Genomic DNA, 10,310 nt, shown 5'->3' on the forward strand with positions numbered 1-10,310 from the left:
AGCAGAGTTCTCCAAATTTCACTCCTGAATTTAGGCACTTAAGTTTAGCCTGTGGCTTGTTTAAGACACCTAAACTCTTTTTATGGTTTTAATTTTGATCTGTGATCCATCTCTTGTTTAAAATCAGCGGGACTATTTCTATTGTTTTCAATAGTAATTGCATTGATCCCATACAGTTCTTTAGCAAACTCACTTTCTCAGGCTCTTACTTAGCATGAGTAGATCCTAATAGCAAGAATGTCTTTACCTATAATCTCTATTGTCACATCAACAGCTCTTCATCTCATGAAATTGGAGGTGTAACACTAAAGCTATTTCTTTAATAAAATTAAAATACGTTATTTTAGGACATTTTTCCAGTTCAAAATTCTTAGCTCCTCATTAATATTGTGTATAGCAGGCCACTCTTTAAAAGACTTGTGTTGCAGACTACAGAGAGGAATTCTGAATCCCTACTGCATGTAACAGAAATAACACAAAAGCTCAGACTTTCAAGTTCACAGAGTAATCTTCAAGCTCTAATCAAAAACAAGAAAATAAAAATTTGTCCTTTGAGAAAAATCATTCTCAATAATTTAAGTATGATCACTTCACTACATAACATAGAAAACAGCTTTCATTTTAAATAATTAACCAATAACTACTTAATAGCTATTATTACAGCTTATGGTTTGCATTTTTACTTACAAACTCCATTCCAGAGAACTACAATAAATCGTGCAATATGGAACTGTGAAATTATAGAAAAAAGCCCAACCGTGTTACCTAAAACATACACCAGTGACTCAAAGGGTACTGTAATTCATAGAGCTTTATAGGACTGTCAACATTTAAAACAATTTAGAACTAATTAACAAGTCAATGAGAGAAGCTGGGAAAATTTGCCATGTAAAAGTATCAATGTGTGCATTACTTAAGGTCTCTCTCTCTCTTCTTCTTCTTCTTCTTTTTTTTTTTTTTTTTTTTTTTTTTACTGTCCAGGATGTACTATCCTACTGTAGCACACACTAGTTCATGCCCTAGAGGCCTAGTTTTCCAAATATTCAGATCAAGTACCAGATCTTCACATTGCAGGACTCTCAACTGACTTTAATCTTGAAATCTGTTCTGTAAAAGAAGATAGAAGAGCTGGCGTGCTATTGTGTCTCTCTCACATATCATTTGAGGATATCACCAGAATATCCACATGGAGCTTAGTAGTGCTCTGGGCTCCGGAAGTAGAGACAGTCATAACTTATCACTACTTCCATTGTGAGAGAGCTTTTTTGTTACTGTTGCTATGATTACTCTCATTATAGAAGCACTTGACCAAGCAGAGTATGCTAGTCCTAGTGTATACTATCCACAATGTTTTGATCTATTCTTTGTAGTAACAGGAGTTTTCACAAGGCCTATTTGAAGTCCAGAAACACCATTCCGCCAAAGGGAGTAAAGTAATTCAGAGATATCAAGTGCAGCTGCAACAGGCACTAAGTAAGAGCCACAACAACTTGCTCCTATCCTGTTGTAGGCAGATGTTATTTTCTTATATTAGCAAGTACTACAATTGCTTCAAAAATCTCTGTGGTTATTTATTGATTCTTTTTCCTCTAAACCTATAGACACTCTCATCAAGTGTGCAAAGACTTTGATGGTGAAGAAAACACCATCAAAAACAATAAAACAGCAAGAACAACAGAACTCCACGTGTTTGGTTTTACCCTAAAAGCTATTTAGGAGAAAACATTAATCTTTTTCTCCTTGGCAGCGTGGCAAATATTTTTTTGTGACTCATGACATTTTGGGTGACGACACTTTTGAAGTATTTTTGAAGAGCTGATTAATATAATTAGAGATCTCACTCTTGATATAAGTGTTTGAGGAAGTTTAGACTAAATTTATGTTTCTGTTTGAATGCACTGTGTGTGAGCTTACTTCCCTCTCTTTCTTCTTTATTGTTCTACTTAAATGGAAATGCTGAGAAGACACGGTCATAATTCAACAATTCAGCTTTCATGGCTGTTAATGGTGGTAACTGATACTTGGAATATGCAGAGATAGAAAACACCATTCTGGAGTAAGGTCATTAGATGTTTATTACCTTGAAATCCCCAAACAAGGGGAACCCCAGAAACCTTTCAGGGAAGACACCAGGCTGCCGCAGGCACCGCAGAGCATTGGCCCATGGCGAGGTTCATGGGGCATGGGTTTAAGGTGAATAATAGGTTACAATAGATGCACTGCACATGCACTACAGATAAGAAGGGAAATAATAATTCTTTAGGTATATGGATAACAAGGGAAGTAGTAATTCTTTAGGAGTACACAAGTCCAGACTGACGCCTAGGTGGCAAAAGTCTAAGGGTTGCAACCTGCCATTCCTTATGGGTTCTGCACACCAACTGTTCTGGCAGCTGGAATAATTGATCGGTCAACATGCTCCTGTCTTCTCACCAGTCTTCTGCTTTTTAGCTACTACAATGGCATACAAATACACTGTGTTCTGTCTTACTAACTACATCAGAGATATAAGAGTTCAATAGCGGTGATGGCACACTGTCAACGTCAGCACACAGGCTACCTGAGTCTAAAATATCTATTTTTTTTATTTCAAATTTTGTTGCGTATTTATCATCTCAAAGACAAAAACATGCAAACAAACAAGCAAGCACGCAAACAAAAAACAATGGTAAAACTTTAGCCGATCTGTAGAAAAGAGAAAAGCTAAAACAAAAAGACTAAAACTAGGCCCTTTAAGAAATGACATGACACACTCATAGTAAATACAGGGATATGCTTTAATTGAAACAAATCTACAGTACGACCCTCATAAAACTTTCTGAGAAAAATAATAAGAACATAAGAAAATTCATAGTGCTTCAGACCAATGGTCTCCTTCTGTAAGTTCATATTTCGCTAAACTTTCCCTTTCCCAAAAACTGTGAGTAGCTACTTATTTCTATATCTTTAACTCACCTCTTTCTTTCATTTTTTAAAAGATAAATGAATACTGAAAATGCCATCAGACAACTTTTTTAAAAAAAGACTCCTTATCTAAAATGTGTCCTGTATTTTTTGGTCCCATTCTTGTTTCTTTCTACTGTTTCTCTTTGCATTTATCTCATATTGGTCCTCTGTGATTCTTCAGCATCAATTCTTTGGTCTGTCCACATTCACCAGTGACCTCATATTTGCCTCAGAAATTACTTCCACACACCTAGTTATACTCACTTTTACTTTCACTGCAATCTTCAGAATTGCCAGTTCCAAGCAAACATCTATTGACACAGTTTAACTGATTCACTATCAAGATAATATAAATGCTTGCAAAAAAGTACAGGTGAATATGGAAAGCGGATTTTTAAATATTGCAGTATTTCTGCCTTAGCAAATGGTACAACACAAAAGTTAGGCAGAATATCAGATAGCTGCAGTTTGTTGAACCTCAGAAGTAACTGAGATTGCAGAATGGATGACAGTCTCCATCTTAGTTGGACGAAGCTAAAACTAAAAAGCATTAATAATTAAATGTTTTTCCTCTGTATAAATAACAAAATCTTTGAAGCTAACCACATCAACCTGAATACAACATCATTACATTATGTAATTATGCTCATTACACTTTTTCTTGGCTCATAGTCAAGTACTTTAAACTCCAAATACCAATTATAGTCCAAGGTCAAGTTTAAAAATCTGTGTTGCGAAATGCTAATAATTACATGTTTGTGAACAATGTTAAAAAGTTGTAACAAATGCACAAAAGTCAAGCAGCTGAGTTAGCCTGGTTTATCACAATTACATTATTCCTGGACTGCTCATCAAGATTGTTTGCGGAACTTGCTGCAATTCTATTTGACTTTGAAAATCTAAGAAATTCATAAGTAAAAGACAAAGCAGTAATTATTCTGAAAAGTTCTGAAAATACCACTTTCACTTAAAATAGATAGTATGGCATTTTTAATTTGCATACAAGAGAGTTTTATATTTGACATGTCCACTGCATCTAAACACATAAAACTAATAGTTCTCTTCTTTGTTGTCTCTTTGTCAATGAAGTCATTTGATGCTGGATGCTGGATGATTTATGACAATGTTTTAACACTGGTAGTTAGAGATACCAGTGACTAGATTTGGTATGGTAGTTTCTTTAAGAATATACATAGATGAAGAGCTATGGTTAAACTGTGCATATGAATACTGAAGCTGTGTCTGTGTCAGCACTCTGGTTCAGAGAAGTGTGATTTTAAGGGAAGTTCCCAGATCATTCTCTCTCACTGTGATAGGGCGTATAAGCTAGATCCCTTTGAGATGAAGTTGAAGAGAGATCTGTGCTCCAGCCCAAATTAGGGCATCGGGGCAGATCCAGTAACCGGTTCTTTGGACAACTTTGAACCTTTCAGACTGGGGAGCAGAACTAATCCAAAGTAAAAGCCCCAAATCACATGTACTGAAGACAGAGGGGCCCCATATCAAACTTTGTTGATCTGCTTCTGCTGTACTAAATTAATTGTTAATATAGACACAGCCTGAGACTACTCTGCTTTCCATTCAAGAAGGGTATACTCCTCTCTATGTCTCCATTCCATCCATCTGCTTTTATCTGCCATATGTGGTGGATCGATGAATGAATCTTTTTGCCTTAAACATTTCTTGGTACATGGGGTGCAGGCAGGCCATAACCACAAACAAGCCATCTGTCCCTGGCAGAAACAGGACTGGGCTGCTGCGACCCCCGAGATGGTCTCCTGCGACCACCCGGGACACACCGAGCCTGCACTGAACAAGACCACAATCGGGCAGAGACTTTGGGATCTGGACTGTAGATTATTGGCCGTTTTTAGCGCAACTTCTATAAAACTTGCTTGGCATGAGTGGCTAAATTTGCTGAAGCCTTAGGCCACACTCCCTAGTACAGTGAGAAAGGGCCCCAGAGCTGGTGCAGGCGGGAATGATAAGGGAGTTACCAGCAATTTGCATCTGAAACAGTGCTAATTGCTGGAGTTACCACCTCTTTGTCAGGGCCTTGAGAGACAATAGCAGAACCCGAGGAATGTAGACACATCTGTAGAAGAAACTGCAGCAGAAAACAGCCTGCCTAGGAACAACGATGAGATCCAATAAGGAGCAGGAGACCCCAGACCCAGAAAATTACTATTGGTCCAAAGTACCGCGTGAGGGGTGGAGAGCTTAGATTGGAAGGTATAATTGTCCAGGTATTTCTTTGTTCGGGGTCCCTCTTCGGAGGTACCCAACTCGAGCCATGTGAAGAGGACCCACCTACCACCAGACGGAAGCCCCCCCCCCCACTGCTGAGACTCCCAAAGGAAGAGGACCAACGGGACAACGCTGTATCCACGGGTGGTGATATCTTTTCTCTCTCTCCTCTCTTCTTCCCTCTCCTTTGTTGAATCTGTTTGAAACGTGTGGCACGGGACTTGTCTAGCTAGTTGGTTATCCTATTTGACCACATTCCTTATCTTTGTGTTAATAAATCTTAAAACTGTTTGGCTGATGTCGTTTCACCTTAATTCGGTCCAAGGGCATCACGAACTTGGTCGTTGGTCCCAAGGGGAGGGAGGTCGTCCTGAACGACTCCCTTCGGGCCGTGACACGATATGTATATTTCCTAACTGCAGATGACAAACTGTTGAAGATAGACAACTTTCTAGCATTTCATTTCAGCTGTTCCTTACCATTTTTGTGAGGCAACATTAAGCACTATCATAATAAACAGCCATGAATACATAATTAATATTAATGTTAAAAGGAGAATATAGATTAGAAAATATACTAATTATGTGTTTTGATATTTTCTAAATTTGCATGTGTTTATCAATCAAAAGTTCTACACTTAATCAATGGAAACAAGTTATGCTTGCTTAATTGAAAAATAAGTCTGCTAAGTTAATTCGGATTTTCAGGAAAATATATACACTGGGCAGAGAATTTATCATCACCAGAAAACTGACAAAAAAACTAATGTTCTAGAGGATGTGGTTTGTTGTAATATCTTCAAGAACAGGAACATGATTTATGACACGAACAAAAGTTGGAGTTCAAGATTTTCTATAAAATCTACTATTACCTTCTGACATTTTAATGGAAGGCATTTGTGTTATCTATATATTAAAGAAAATTGAACATTTTCAAAAACTTCTTTACTTTTAAGTTTCTGAAATCTACCAAACTTGTATTTTGCATAGTGCAAAATTACTTCGCATCATTTTTTTGCATAGAATAATAACCATTTTCATCAGCTTACCTGAAATCGGTACATTTAAATAGAATTTTCACTTAAGTCATTCTTTTTTTGTTTCTTTCACAGTGCAAGACAGGCACTGGAAGGAAGTATTTCAGAGTGTGCAAGTATTAAGAATCTATAACTGAACTTTCCTTTAAACTACAAAAAGTTCTTTGAAGAGTCTAACTTTTATACTGTAATAAGATTGTTTATTGATTGGCTTTACTAATTCACAAGAATAATAATGAGTCTCATCTTTCTCACTCTCCTTCACTCCCTTTTTAATTGTCACCATAATTTAACAAGATGTTATGCTGTCAGAATTAAATTAAGCCTCTCAACAATGCCATCTGGTGGGGTTAAGACCAAATTATTTAGAACTTGTATCTTCTGACAACAGAGAATTATATTTGGAAGCTTCTTTAAAGGAAAAGCCAAAACAAATAAACACAATTTGCTCAGTGGGCTTCATTAGTTGAGCAGTACAAATTACTGAATTAAGATGTATTAAAATCTGTATTTCTTTAGCTCATCCAAACCATCTAATAGTATGCATAGCTACTGCCCAGACTGCCTCTTCCTGTTATTGTTACCTTTCTCTAGTATGAGGTCTGTCATGGCCTCTACTTACATCAGGAGAAGACACTCAGATGTTCTTGTCTGTATTCACACACTGTGGTTCTATGATGTTTAGGTGGCTCATACACAGGGATATCTTAAGGGCTGTGTTGGTGCAGTTACATAGTCAATTAATTTCCCAGGTCTTCCTGGGGTTGTCCCCACAATTGTACGTCTCCACAATATGTATTTTAATTCCTCACAGGCTGTCTTCTGCAATAAATTAAAAAAGACATCAGAGTTGGTCCCCTCTGTTCTATATAGCTCTCCAACACTATTTTGCAGATCTTGCTCTTTAAACAATCTTTTATATCAGGCACTAACATATACCCTTAGACTTGCACTATTTAAATACTGCTTCTTAGGGCACAGCTTCCACACCCTTTGCATTCTTTGCCGTACCCCCACCTGCCCCAGCCTAGCATACACTATTATAGGTGCCACAAATGTCCCATGTGGGACCCAGAGAAGGCCAAAGCCATGTGCTATGTAGAGTGGATGCAGGAAGTCCAGCCAGGTCGAAGAAGTGCAGAAGCAAATTGATCTGCAATACCTGGAAAACTGCAGAGATTATTCCGGAGGAGAATCCCCTAGTACTGCAGATGTAGCCTATAAAGTCCCATTTCACATCTACTAAAGAATATGATGGTACCACCTTCAGATATAAAATCTATTTTAAAAAATAATAGAATATTGGTCTTAAAAGGAAAAGAAAAGATATAATTTCAACAAGAATGCTTACATTATTCAAGGTGGGCATAAAAAAGGTTTAGGGGGTAATTGTTCAAGCTTTGAGTCTTTCAGAAGAGCAAAAGTGAATACCCAAGGTGGCTAAATATGTGTTAACACCCAGTATTTCTCCCTAGTTCAAAGATGTGAAAGTAGAAAGTCTCGAGATTATGTTTTCAGGAACTGACGTATTAAAAACATATCACCCCCCCACACCCACCCACACACGCTATTACCTTTTTATATCTTTTGCGTCAGCTTGCTGGAAGGGACCTTGGTTCATTCAGCCAGCTGAAGAACAGTGAGGGACAGAGTAAGTGGTGAGATCTGTAGTGCATACAAGAGCCAATGCTTGACCGTATTCCTGTAATGGTAATAAAAATATGAAGAGGAAGAAATGGGTAATCTCTACCTTACCTAAATCAGCAGTAGGTAACTATTGATACCTGTCTAGCAGTGATGTAGTAGCTTTCTCCTACTCCTTTTTTTTTTTTTTTTTTTTTTATTCATAACAGAACAAGGCATGGAAGTGTTAGAATTGGCCTGCTGTTATCATCTGGAAGGAGAAAATACGGTATTAACGAAGTCTGCATGAGCCAAACATGAAAATATATGCCAAGCTGCAAAGCTAGGAATTGTGAACCTGGAATGCAGATCAGGCAGCCATGAGCAAAGCAGTCTGAAAGACATCTGAAATTGTCTAACCCCCCCCCCCCCCATGTTGTTAGATCACAGAAATTAAAGTGCTGAAAAACAGTGCAGGCATCCAAATGCCTTACTGTCAAAATGCTGAGCAGATGCTAAAGTTTACAGGTAAAATGAATGCTGACACCGCGTGGGAATGTCTGGATCCCCTCAGGGAAGGTCTTCTAAAATGCAGAGAAGTGACAGGAACTGATTGGAAAGTAGAGTGTAGTTTGAAAATTTCATTGAACAAAGTTTAATTAGGATGTAACAAAGAGCTGTAGTGATGGTGAATCTTTGCCTACAGAAAGCTTTTTGCTGACATCAGTTAAGAAGCAGCTAACTTGCATGTCTAAAGTACAGAATTTACTCTGTAAAAGCATATTTGAAATGCATTGCCCATTACTCCTGTCCTTGAGAGTAAAGTAAGTCTGAAGTGCAAGGATAGTTATGGTAGGAGCCTAACTTGGCCAGGCTATTAAAAGGTATCTCTCTTTTCTTGTTTTGGTAAGCAACCTCAAAAGACCAAACATGTTTTAGAGAAAAAAAAATAGAATAAAAAAAGTTGTGTTTTGTTATAAAATAAAACGAGTAACATACCTAAGAAAGCAGAGGAAACTCTGAGTCGGAGGGAGGAGGCAAGAATAAACAAAAGGGAGATAAAACAAATCTCCTCTTGTCTCTTGTGTCCTTGTAGGCTGGTCTTTTGCTCTAAACTTGATTTCATCCTGGCAACAAAGTTTCTTTTTTTGTGTCCCTTCTATTTCCTAGGAAATATTTTCCCTTCTGACACTTTGACCTTTTTTCTTTGTTGAGCTGCACACCTTCTTCTGCTAAGCTTAGGTATGTTCTCTTACTCTCTCCACCCTGCTCCAATCTTGTCATCTGGATGTTTTTCTCCCTCTAGCATGCTGAGTTGTTTCTGTTTCTCCCAGACAACCTATATGACAGAGTGCAGCATACAGGAAGTTTCTTACTTGTTGACCAAATTTTCCTTTTTAAGGGAATATATATATATATATAATGTCAATACAAACAAAACACTACATCTTGCAAAAACTAAAGAAAGTGTATTGCATAATAGAGTGTCTTTCTATTTTTTTCCACCCAGTCACATTAAATTGAGAAGCACAGCAAACAGGGCTGGTAAACAGGAACCCTGTAGTTAGCACAACAGTTGTTTGCTGTTCACAGTGACAAGCTTTGGCATCTGTTTGCTCTTTCTTGAGCAAGGAAGACTTACACCTACAACCACTTTCTGCATGGGAAGTGTCTAGCTCCTGTGCAAGCATAGCGGGGGAGTGTTTATTTAACTGTTGCTTTGAATGACAGCAACAAAGGACAGAAAATAGGGATTTTGCAGTCACCTTTTCAGAGCAGAGGGCCTGCAGGCACTGTTTGAGATGTGTCCCGATCCAATAGCGGGGGGGGGGGGGTTTCGTTACGATCCCAAGGACGAGATTAAGACGCTAAAACCAGTCAAATATCGTACATCCTTTTAACTTTATTTTCCACGGAGTGGGGAGAAAAGGTGGGGAAAGGCAAAGGGGAGGAGAGAGAGGAAAAAGGGGGAGAGAGAAAGGGATATCACCACCCATGGATCCAGCGGCGTCCTGTTGGTCCTCTTCACCATGGGTGTAAATTTTAGTGATGCGTGTGCAGTAATTACAACTCGAGCAGGGTCCAACCCTAGGTTCCCACTGAAAAGCTAGGAGCCATATCAAGGCAAATTAAATAAATAAATTGTAATGACACGCGTGCAGTAGTTACAGCTCGAGTTGGGTGCCTCCGAAGAGGGACCCTGAACAAAGAAATCCCTGGGCAATTATAGCTTTTTCAAATTAAGTTTCCCACCCCTCATGTGGTAGTTCAGACCAATAGTAATTTTTGGGTCTGGGGTCTCCTGCTCCCTATTGGGTCTCATCATTGTTCCTAGGCAGGCTGTTTTTCTCCCTTATCTTTACTGTTGCGGTTTCTGCTGACAAATGTGTTTTGATTCCTCGGGTTCTGCCCTTCTTTCTCAGGGCCCTGACAAACAGGTGTTGTTCCAGCAATTAGC

General features: G+C 38.4%; 1 long non-coding RNA gene across 2 annotated transcripts; it reads right to left on the minus strand.

Moving 5' to 3' along the window:
• Positions 1-3,884: 3,884 nt before the first annotated feature.
• LOC135327130 (uncharacterized) lies at positions 3,885-10,097 on the minus strand. 2 transcript variants are annotated; one of them, XR_010387189.1, is made up of 4 exons: positions 9,846-10,097; positions 8,852-9,191; positions 7,804-7,931; positions 3,885-7,051 (listed from the first exon to the last, which is right to left on the minus strand). It is a non-coding gene; the product is annotated as an uncharacterized LOC135327130 (long non-coding RNA). The 2 variants fall into 2 exon arrangements; XR_010387190.1 differs by lacking the exons at positions 8,852-9,191; positions 9,846-10,097 and adding an exon at positions 8,014-8,215.
• Between the last annotated feature and the right edge of the window lie 213 nt (positions 10,098-10,310).

The sequence above is a fragment of the Dromaius novaehollandiae genome, chromosome 1 (assembly GCF_036370855.1).
Source record: "Dromaius novaehollandiae isolate bDroNov1 chromosome 1, bDroNov1.hap1, whole genome shotgun sequence".
NCBI classification, from domain to species: Eukaryota; Metazoa; Chordata; class Aves; order Casuariiformes; family Dromaiidae; genus Dromaius; species Dromaius novaehollandiae.